This window comes from Arachis hypogaea, chromosome 10, assembly GCF_003086295.3.
Source record: "Arachis hypogaea cultivar Tifrunner chromosome 10, arahy.Tifrunner.gnm2.J5K5, whole genome shotgun sequence".
NCBI lineage: Eukaryota > Viridiplantae > Streptophyta > Magnoliopsida > Fabales > Fabaceae > Arachis > Arachis hypogaea.
Genome location: NC_092045.1, coordinates 100,649,598 through 100,661,615, shown reverse-complemented (window position 1 = coordinate 100,661,615; position 12,018 = coordinate 100,649,598). Strand labels below are relative to the sequence as shown.

The 12,018-nt window shown below is 34.5% G+C and overlaps 1 non-coding gene across 1 annotated transcript; it reads right to left on the bottom strand.

Annotated features, from left to right (window-relative positions):
- Nucleotides 1-10,276: 10,276 nt before the first annotated feature.
- Nucleotides 10,277-10,380, bottom strand: LOC112718905 (small nucleolar RNA R71). The gene has a single exon (XR_003161230.1). It is a non-coding gene; the product is annotated as a small nucleolar RNA R71 (small nucleolar RNA).
- Nucleotides 10,381-12,018: the final 1,638 nt, after the last annotated feature.

The window sequence follows — 12,018 nt, the reverse complement described above, 5'->3', positions numbered from 1 at the left end:
GGATTTTTTAAATAGTTTTGAATATTTCTTTTCTTAGTTTTTAGATGTTCTTTTTCTAATAATTTTGGATGTTTCGTTTTGTTAGGTTTTGATTTTTTTAAATAATTTTGGATACTTTTGTTAGGTTTTGGATGTTTATATATGTAAAAGTGATGTATTCTTCTTTATTATAATTGAAAGAGTTTTGAATAATCTTTTAGAATGATTTTGGATTTTTTTTTGTTACATTTCAGTTTTTTTTGTGATTTTTTTATTGTGAATGAGAGTAAAAGTAAAATTAGGGTGACTCTTAAGTTTGGGTACTGTTTTTTCGTTAATGAGCTCATTTTTTTTCACTAGTTAATTATAGTTAGTTGCACTCCTAGTTGGTTACTTAACAAAATTGAAAAAATATTATTTCTTAAAAATAAATAACACTGTTTATCAAAATCAACATTTTTTTTTTCAGGTCAGTTAGATCAGGCCTTATCGATATGTTGCACTTCGTTACAAACCAGTCTGATTAGCCAGCAGTTCAAGAAACCTTCATCACTCGATATGGGTGCTCCCCTGTCATCATCTTCTAAGATTTATTCGCTTGTCCTTTCACCATTAACATCACCAACAACGATGATCCTCCCTCACACTTCCTCTTACTTCACCCTCTCCTTCTTGCTCTTCCCTTTCTTATCGCTCTTCCTCTCTTCTACAGCCGCAATCTCACTATTCTTATTTTCGATTTTCATCTTCAATTTTTATTACCGCCTTATTTTAACAGCGAGCACAGTAACTATGAAAATGGCTCCTTCTTTAGTTAGATTATATGAGCAAATGTCCGCGCATGGTGGATTCACAATCCACTGCCTTGATCCACTTGGCCAGAATGGAATAATTTTGAATATCGATTCATTAGTAAAAAACCGTCTCCGACTTTTGAATTGCCAAAACAAGAATTTTATGTAAGAGTTGAAGCCCTAGTTGATCCCGATTCGACATTAGAAGTATATTGATTTTTCACCAATAACCGAATACCTTATATATATATATATATATATATATATATATATATATATATATATATATATATATAGATAAAGTATAACCTTCATTCTTCACATTTTAATTACAAGTGATTTGTTTGTTTATATTTGTTTTAATGGTGATATTACTATTTTTTGTTTAAATATAATATAATTGGTTATGAATGTTTAAAAATTGATATACTAAATTGATGTTGCAAATATGTATGTGATTGTTGTAGCTATGTGAAGTACTGACAAACCAGCAAAATAAGAGTGTATTAGAGATTTTTTGAGTTCACAGTAAATCGGGTTAAATTTTGATGACGTATAATAAATCAGGTCTGGTTCATCCGATATGTGTCTAATTTGAAAAAAGTATTAATTTTGATAAATAAAGTGTTATTTTTTGTTTTATAAAATAATAATTTTTTTATTCATTTAAAGAAAAAAAATACTTCACTTGGAATAGCATTATTAGGTCCTCCTTATTGTGAGCAATATGTATAACTCAATAGTTTTGTATTGCTATAAGTCATGTGAAAGATATATCTCTGTAAAATAAATAAATTTTTTATTTGTTTTGATTAAATAGTATTTTTTTGTCTTTTTTTTCTAACTTTTTATCTAAACCAAGACATTGAATATTGTAATACTTTTTTATTTTGTCAAACATAGATATTTGTTTATTTTAATATAGAGTAAAGTATTATTTTAGTCCTCAAAGTTTAGGGTGAATACTTATTTGATCCCTAACGTTTAAATCATCTTATTTTTGTCTCAAAAAAAAAATTTAAATGACAATAATATTATCCTGTCGTCAAATCCCACACTAACACTTAATGGAGGAGCTAACATGTCCTTTAACCACGTTTGTAGTTAAAGCCACATATGCTCATTTTCGTGTCTGAGAAAAAACTAACACTTGCAAACACTACTTCTTCCTTTCCTATTACAAAACCCAGCCCTAAGTTAAAATCATTATCACTTCACATGAATCCTAGTACTCGTTGGTGGATTATTTGGACTTCTAGGTAGAATCGAGAGTTACAGGTCACTAAAATGTGACATTTGAAGGTATGCAGACTTCTTCACTTCGTTTATGTGGATGCATTAAGTTGGTGCTTATAGAACAATTGTTTTGGATGTTTTTGTTTAAAAGGTAATGGTGTTCTTTTGCTTAGTCAATAGGATTTTCGAAGTGGCCATTGAAGAGTTTTTTTCTTTCTTCCCTAATATTGTGCGACCTCGCATTTAATGGAAAATGTTGATGCATGCTGTTTGTTGCTAACTTTCTTTGCAATGTTTAATGTATGTTGTGACTGTGTTCTGAAATATTTGACAAGTTGAAGTGGAATAAGTTATTTTAGTGTGAAGATACATTACCATGGTAGGTTTGGTTTTGATGGAGAACTCCTGCACTATTTGGGTGGGGAGACTACAATTAGTGATTATTGTGATGAAGATCAGTGGAGTAAGATTGAGGCTCTTGACATTGTCATTAAATGGGAGATCTTGGATAATGTCATAACAACAGTGTGGATTAAATCTCCTAAAATAAGTATAAAGGAAGGGTTGAAGATCGTTAGAATTGATATGGATGCAATGGAAATGGCAAAAATTAATACGAGGGAGGAATATGTGGAGCTATTTGTAGTTCACAAATGTGGTACATGTACCAAATCATATACAATTAAGAAAATTGTAGAGGAAGATATAGTTGGATCTATTGAAGAAAGTGAGGCAATTGTTGAGCCTAGGACTGGGGTAATTGTTGGACCTAGGAGAAGACCCATTGTTGGGCATAAGGCCCAAACTTTAAAATAGGGTAAAAAGCTCATAAAGCCTAAAACAAAATTGTCCACATTGAAATAAACAAAATTGTTGTGAATGATAATGACCATGAAGTGGGGAGTGATAATGACTATCAACAAGGGAGTGAGAATGACTCCAATGATGATGATTATGAGCCTAATAGCGATGGATCAGGGAGTGATATTTCATGGAGTGACTATGAATCTGAAAATAGTCACTAAAAGAAAAACGCTGAGTAACATCGAAATTATCATTGAAAAAATGAATAACTCTGACGGTACAATGTTTACCGTTGTATTTTGCGTCGACATTTATCCGACGGAATAAACCTCATTGGTAACAAATTACTGTCGGATTTATGCATCTGACAGTAATTTGTGTCGAATTTAGCGACGAAATAGGGTTATCAAGAAAACAAAATCTATTACAACTTACCGTCGAAAATTTTCCGAGGGTAACATCGGCGCCAAAGCATAGCTTCGCGCCATCTTACCGGCAGATCAATTCAACAGAAATGCCGATGGAAGTATTTTTTTAATCTTTTTTGGAAAATTGGTTGGGCTATTACCGTCATTATATTCCAACGGTAATTCTGACGGTAGATTTTTTTAATAATATTTTTTTGTCCATCTATAATGTACCTTGATAATTAATAATTGAAAAACAATGCTTTAAACCTGATATAAAATATCAAATATACAAATTAAAAATACAGAATGATGGTAATTAAAATATCTGAAATAATGCTAATTATATTACATTCTTTTCAAAGTTTGGTAAAGAAATACATATGGTAGAACTATATTTCCATTAACCCTATTCAGATTCATCATCTTCCTCTAGTTCACCATCCTCCTCTTCCGAAGTAGTTTCCTAATCATCAAACTCATCTTCCTCTTCTTTGTCACCATCGATCATGTCTTCTTCTTAAAGATCATCGTCCTCTGGTGGTATTGTGTTGTCATCTATTCCAAGGTCAATGATGCCATCATCCATAATAGTCGACCTAAGAGTGATCGAATCACTGGTATCAACCACCATTTTCGAAGGAGTTGGGTCATCAATCTAGTAAAGTTCCTGACCTTCTGTCACATCAAACTCGATACAACCTCTTGCCTTAGTCTTAACCACAACCACCCAACTAGACTTGCATGAACCCGAATAAGACAAATAGTATACCTGTCATATATTTTGAGGTAGAATAAAAGGATCGTAGTGCCTATATTTTCTAGTTACATTAACTTCAGTCATATCGTAGTCCTTGTGCTTTCATGTTTCTTGTCGCGAACTTGGATCATACCATTCACATTTAAATATGCACACTTTATACGTAGTGCAACAGAAATACTCTAATTGAATTATGTTGTGCAACACACCAGACCAATCAAAATGACCATCGCCTAAATCCCTACAAACCCAGACTCCGGTGTTATCTGTTTTCTTTCTAATTGACCATTGTAAAGAATGGAATTGATATCCATTAACATTGTATATAGGATAGCTAATGTCTTTATTCATTGGGCCCAACTAAGTGCAACTAGCTTCCAATCTGTTGTGTCGGTTAGATGCACGTTGACGTATTCTCTGAACCAATGTGAAAAATTATTCAATGAGGTATCAGAATTCGTCGCTTGGAATAACCTATATGATAGAATAGGATAAAATTTTTTTGATTAGATTAAGAAGTTAGTATCTTGCTGATTGTAATATTTATGAAGACTTAAAAAATTCACATGAGGTAGGGTGAAATCTGGTCACAGTTAAGGAACACATACAGATGTACAACATCGATTTTCTTCTACTCTAACTAGTAGTCACTGCTCGCACCCATTGCAGCTCATTTCGGAGAAAATATTGGATATGTTATTTTACTTGATGAGGATTCTCCCCTCTCATCGTTCCCTTGAACTCTTGTTCTACGTGACTTAACATGAGGCTAAAAATAGAATAAGTAAAATATGAATGTTTTCTTAGCTAGAAATGCTTCACAGATGCTACCCTCAATCCGAGCTCTATTCTTCACGATGCACTTGAATGAAATAATCATCCTCTCAAATGGGTACATCCACCTAAATTAGACCGACCCATATAGTATTGCTTCGTACGGTAGGTGGATTGCTAAGTATTCTATAACGTCAAAAAAGGAAGAAGGGAATATCCTCTCTAGTTTACAAAGTATAATGAAAATGTTCTTGTCCATGACTGTGAGATCATGCAGACAACTTTGAATGAACGTACCCTTCGAACAAAAGTTTCGTGGTAGATTCTAACAGATGATAAAATCTCTTTACCTTAGGGTTAGGTTCTTGTTCAGCCTCTTCTAATTCCGTAACATATGTTACATCAAACACCATATCGTTGTATCTTTTTTGGTTACCCTCTCAATTTATTTCTTCCATGTTTAGTTCTCTCACCACCCGAACCCTCGTTGATCGACCATCGAACCTATTCAAATTCAAGGCAGACTAGTTAATTTCCTGCGCGTCCACTTCTCCGTGTTTTGTTTACATCCAATACCTATCCTTGAATCCATTACGGGGTAGAGGTAAAACGTTATGTCCGCAGGTCCTAACCACTTAGTCACCTGACACTTATGACATGGATACCTAGATACTCCTTCCGACTTAAATGGTTCCATGCTGAAGACATGCAGAACAAACGCGTCAACCCCCTCAAAAAATTCAAGTTTTAAACCGCTCCCATCCACCGTTATCCCTATCATACATCTATAAATGATGCCTTAGAATCATATTACAACACACACCCTAAAATTCAACCAACAACACAACTTATTAAAATTTTTAGAAAATTTGGCAGAGTGTACCCTATAGTTAGAATCTCTCGCCAAATATAATTATCACCTGACAACCAAACATGTTTTAAACAATTTAAACGATAATTTGGTAGACTTCTCCTTAATTTAGAGACATCCATCAAATAATATAACAATTTTAAGAGAAAATAGCTACAGGCATAAATTATAACATACACGCATTCAATAACACATCAAATCTTAACTGTTCTTGTGCGTAACCACTTATAACTCCACAATTTTCTAGCAAACAAGGATTTCGAGAAGGCGCCACTATGCGACCTTCTCCCGCTTCCGTTCTAAAAATCTATCCTAGGAAAAGTAAGTCCAACATAAAATTTAAATAATTTATTATATTCAAAGATAGAAAACCAACCTAGAATTTTACTGCACAAACAACAAAAAAAGCAAACTCCAACTGATCTAAGAGAAAATAGCACTGTCCTAATAAAAAAGACAACTTATTAAATTCACAAGCTGAAACTTATACAAAAACTAATTTGAAAGAATAAGTAAAACTCATTATTCCAATTAATTAAAACCTAATTCTAATTTCACCAAATTAACAAGAGGCATGACAAAAATAAGCGACATAAGTTTAATGCAATTGAAAACTCATTCACTAAACTCAACTAAAATCTTCCAAAACTCAAGTATTCTTAATCTCACCTTACTTAACCTACTCTAACATTGCTTAATTTTACTTACATTAAATTAATACAACAACTCCTAATCAAACACTTTATTAAACAAATTTCACTACTGATTTAACAAAAAATCAAACAAAATGCTAAACTCACAAAATATATGAAAAATAAAATAGCTGATGAGCGGATAATTTATACGCTTTTTGGCATTATTTTTAGGTAGTTTTTAGTAAGTTCAAGCTACTTTTAGGGATGTTTTCATTAGTTTTTATGTTAAATTCACATTTCTGGACTTTACTATGAGTTTGTGTATTTTTCTGTGATTTCAGGTAATTTCTGGCTGAGATTGAGGGACTTGAGCAAAACTCTGAAAAAGGCTGACAAAAGGACTGCTGATGTTGTTGGAATCTGACCTCCCTACACTCGAAATGGATTTTCTGGAGCTACAGAACTCCAAATGGTGCACTCTCAACGGCATTGGAAAGTAGACATCTAGAGCTTTCCAGCAATATATAATAGTTCATACTTTATTCGGAAATTGACGATGTAACTTGGCGTTAAACGCCAAGTACATGCTGCTGTCTGGAGTTAAACGCCAGAAACACGTCATGATCCGGAGTTGAACGCCCAAAACACGTTATAACTTGGAGTTCAACTCCAATAAATGCCTCAGCTCGTGGATAGATCAAGCTCAGCCCAAACATACACCAAGTGGGCCCCGGAAGTGGATTTATGCATCAATTACTTACTCATGTAAACCCTAGTAGCTAGTCTAGTATAAATAGGATAAGTTACTATTGTATTAGACATCTTTTGACAGTTTAATCTTTTGACTTTTTAGTCTTTGATCATTCGGTCTCTTGATCATGGAGAGGGCTGGCCATTCGGCCATGCCTGAACCTTTCACTTATGTATTTTCAACAGTGGAGTTTCTGCACACCATAGATTAAGGGTGTGGAGCTCTGCTGTACCTCAAGTTTCAATACAATTACTATTACTTTCTATCCAATTCTCTTTTATTCTTATTCCAAGATATACGTTGCACAACACTTTGATGAATGTGATGATCCGTGACACTCATCATCATTCTCACCTATGAACGTGCGTGACTGACAACCACTTCCGTTCTACTTTAGGCTGGGCACATATCTCTTAGATTCCCCAACAGAATCTTCGTGGTATAAGCTAGATAGATGGCGGCATTCATGGGGATCCGGAAAGTCTAACCTTGTCTGTGGTATTCCGAGTAGGATCCCGGGAATCCGGAAAGTTTAACCTTGTCTGTGGTATTCTGAGTAGGATTCCGGTATTGAATGACTGTGACGAGCTTCAAACTCCTGAAGGCTGGGCATGATGACAAACGCAAAAGAATCAATGGATTCTACTCCAACCTGATTGAGAACCGACAGATGATTAGCCGTGCTGTGACAGAGCATTTGGACCATTTTCACTGAGAGGATGGGATGTAGCTATCAACAAGGGTGATGCCTCCAGACGATTAGCCGTGCAATGATAGCGCATAGGACCATTTTCCCGAGAGGATTGAAAGTAGCCATTGATGATGGTGATGCCCTACATACAGCTTGCCATGGGAAGGAGTAAGAAGGATTGGGTGAATGTAATAAGAAAGTAGAGATTCAAGAGGAGCACAGCATTTCCATGCACTTATCTGAAATTCCCACTATTGATTTATATAAGTATTTCTATCCTTTTTATTTTATTTATTTTTATTTATCCAATCTAATCACATTTGACTTTATGAGTCCACTTAACTGAGATTTACAAGGTGACCATAGCTTGCTTCATACCAACAATCTCTGTGGGATCGACCCTTACTCACGTAAGGTATTACTTGGATGACCCAGTACACTTGCTGGTTAAGTTGAACGGAGTTGTGGAAAGAAAAAAAGCTTCTCTAACAGTGCCTGGAACTCTTGTATCACAATTTCGTCCACCAAGTTTTTGGCGCCGTTGCCGGGGATTGTTCGAGTATGGACAACTGACGGTTCATCTTGTTGCTCAGATTAGGTAATTTTCTTTTCAAAAATCTTTTTCAAAATTTTTCTTTTCTTTTTTGTTTTTCCAAAGAATATTTTCGAAAAAAATTAATAAAAATACAAAAAAAATTATAAAATCAAAAAAATTTTGTGTTTCTTGTTTGAGTTTTGAGTCAATTTTTAAGTTTGGTGTCAATTGCATGCTTTAAAAATTTTTCTTGCATTTTTCGAAAATCTCATGCATTCATAGTGTTCTTCATGATCTTCAAGTTGTTCTTGATAAGTCTTCTTGTTTGATCTTGATGATTTCTTGTTTTGTGTTGTTTGTTGTTTTTCATATGCATTTTTCGTTTGTAAGAGTCCATGCATTAAAGATTTCTAAGTTTGGTGTCTTGCATGTTTTCTTTGCATCAAAAGTTTTTCAAAATATATTCTTGATGTTCATCATGATCTTCAAAGTATTCTTGGTGTTCATCTTGACATTCATAGTGTTCTTGCATGCATCATTGGTTTTGATCCAAAATTTTTATGTTTTGGGTCATTTTTGTGTTTTTCTCTCTCATAATTAAAAATTCAAAAATAAAAAATATCTTTTCCTTTTTTCTCTCAAAATTTCGAAAATTTGAAGTTGACTTAGTCAAAATTTTTCAAAATTAGTTGTTTCTTACAAGTCAAATCAAATTTTCAATTTTAAAAATCTTATCTTTTCACAATCTTTTTCAAAAATCATATATTTTCAATTTTATCTTTGTTTTTCGAAAATTTTCAAAAATCTTTTTCAAATTATTTTCAAAATCGTTTCCTTATCTTTATATCACATTTTCGAAAACTCACTAATAATTAATGTGGTTGTTTCAAAAATTTGAAGTTTGTTACTTTCTTGTTAAGAAAGGTTCAATCTTTAAGTTCTAGAATCTTATCTTGAAGTTTCTTATTAGTGAAGTAAGTAATTTTAAAATTTTTTGAATTAAATCTTTTTATCTTTTATCTTATTTTTTTTTTCAAAAATTTTATCTTTTTCAAAAGTTGATTTCAAAATATCTTATCTAACCTCTTATCTTCTTATCTTTTCAAATTTGATTTTAATATCTTTTTCAACTAACTCTTTGACTTTTTGTTTATTTCTTATCTTTTTCAAAACCACCTAACTACTTTTCCCTCTCTAATTTTCGAAAATATCTCACCTCTTTTTCAAAAATTCTTTTTGTTTTAAATTTTAATTTTAATCTTATCTTATCTCTAATTTTCGAAAATCACTAACTCCCTTTCAAACTTAATTTCGAATTTCTCCCTCTCTCATCTCTTTTTATTTATTTAATTAATTACTAACACTTCTCTTCACCTCCCTCCATCTAAATATCCGAATCCCCTCTTCTACATTCTTCTCTCCTTTCTTTTTCTACTAACATAAAGGAATCTCTATACTGTGACATAGAGGACTCCTCTTTCTTTTCTTGTTTTCTTCTCTTTCATATGAGCAGGAACAAGGATAAAGGCACTCTTGTTGAAATTGATCCAGAACCTGAAAGGACTCTGAAGAGAAAATTAAGAGAAGCTAAGTTACAACAATCTAAAGGTAACCTTTCAGAAATATTAGAACAAGAGAAGGAGATGGCAGCCGAAAATAATAATAATGCAAGGAGAATGCTTGGTGACTTCACAAAGCCAACGTCCAAATTTGATGGAAGAAGCATCTCCATTCCTGCCATTGGAGCCAATAATTTTGAGCTGAAACCTCAGCTAGTTGCCTTAATGCAACAAAACTGCAAGTTTTATGGACTTCCATCTGAAGATCCTTATCCGTTTTTAACTGAGTTCTTGCAGATTTGTGAGAGTGTAAAGACGAATGGAGTTGATCCTGAAGTCTACAGACTCATGCTTTTCCCTTTTGCTATAAGAGACAGAGCTAGAGTATGGTTGGATTCACAACCCAAGGATAGCCTGGACTCCTGGGATAAGCTTGTCACGGCTTTCTTGGATAAATTCTTTCCTCCTCAAAAGCTGAGCAAGCTTAGAGTGGATGTTCAGACCTTCAAGCAAAAAGATGGTGAATCCCTCTATGAAGCTTGGGAAAGATACAAGCAGTTGACCAAAAGGTGTCCATCTGACATGTTTTCAGAATGGACCATATTAGATATATTCTATTATGGTCTATCTGAATTTTCGAAAATGTCATTGGACCATTCTGCAGGTGGATCCATTCACCTAAAGAAAACACCTGCAGAAGCTCAAGAACTCATTGACATGGTTGCAAACAACCAATTCATGTACACTTTTGAGAGGAATTCCGTGAATAATGGGATACCTCAGAAGAAAGGAGTTCTTGAAATTGATGCTCTGAATGCCATATTGGCTCAGAACAAAGTGTTGACTCAGCAAGTCAACATGATTTCTCAAAGTCTGAATGGATGGCAAAATACATCCAACAGTACTAAAGAGGCAGCTTCTGAAGAAGCTTATGATCCTGAGAATCCTGCAATGGCAGAGGTTAATTACATGGGTGAACCTTATGGAAACACCTATAACTCATCATGGAGAAATCATCCAAATTTCTTATGGAAGGATCAACAAAAGCCTCAACAAGGCTTTAACAATGGTGGACGCAATAGGCTGAGCAATAGCAAGCCATATCCATCATCTTCTCAGCAACAGACAAAAAAAAATTCTGAACAAAACACTTCTAATTTAGCCAATCTAGTCTCTGATCTGTCAAAGGCCACTTTCAATTTCATGAATGAAATAAGATCCTCCATCAGAAATCTGGAGGCACAAGTGGGCCAGCTGAGTAAGAAAGTCATTGAAACTCCTCCCAGTATTCTCCCAAGTAATACAGAAGAAAATCCAAAAGGAGAATGCAAGGCCATTGATATAATCAATGTGGCCGAATGCACAAGGGAGGAAGAGGACGAAAATCCTAGTGAGGAAGACCTCCTGGGACGTCCCTCAAGCAAGAAGGAGTTTCCTATTAAGGATCCAAAGGAATCTGAGGCTCATATAGAAACCATAGAGATTCCATTAAATCTCCTTCTGCCATTCATGAGCTCTGAAGACTATTCTTCCTCTGAAGAGGATGAAGATGTGACTGGAGAGCAAGTTGCTCAATATTTAGGAGCTATCATGAAGCTGAATGCCAAGTTGTTTGGTAATGAGACTTGGGAAAGTGAACCTCCCTTGCTCATTAATGAACTGGACGCCTGGATTCAGCAAACTCTACCTCAAAAGAAACAAGATCCTGGCAAGTTCTTAATACCTTGTACCATAGGCACCATGACCTTTGAAAAGACTCTATGTGATATAGGATCAGGAATAAATCTTATGCCACTCTCCGTAATGGAGAAGCTGGGGATCATTGAGGTACAACCTGCCTTGTTCTTATTACAATTGGCAGACAAGTCATTGAGACAAGCTTATGGAACAGTGGAGGACGTGTTAGTAAAGGTTGAAGGCCTTTACATCCCTGCTGATTTCATAATCTTAGACACTAGGAAGGAAGAGGATGAATGCATCATCCTTGGAAGGCCTTTCCTAGCTACAGCAGGAGCTGTGATAAATGTCAACAGAGGTGAACTAGTCCTTCAATTGAATGGGGACTACCTTGTGTTTAAGGCACATGGCCATCCCTCTGTGACAAAAGAGAGTAAGGATGAAGAGCTTCTCTCAGTTCAGAGTCAAGAAGAGCCCCCACAGTCAAACTCTAAGTTTGGTGTTGTGAGGCCACAACCAAACTCTAAGTTTGGTGTTAAGATCCC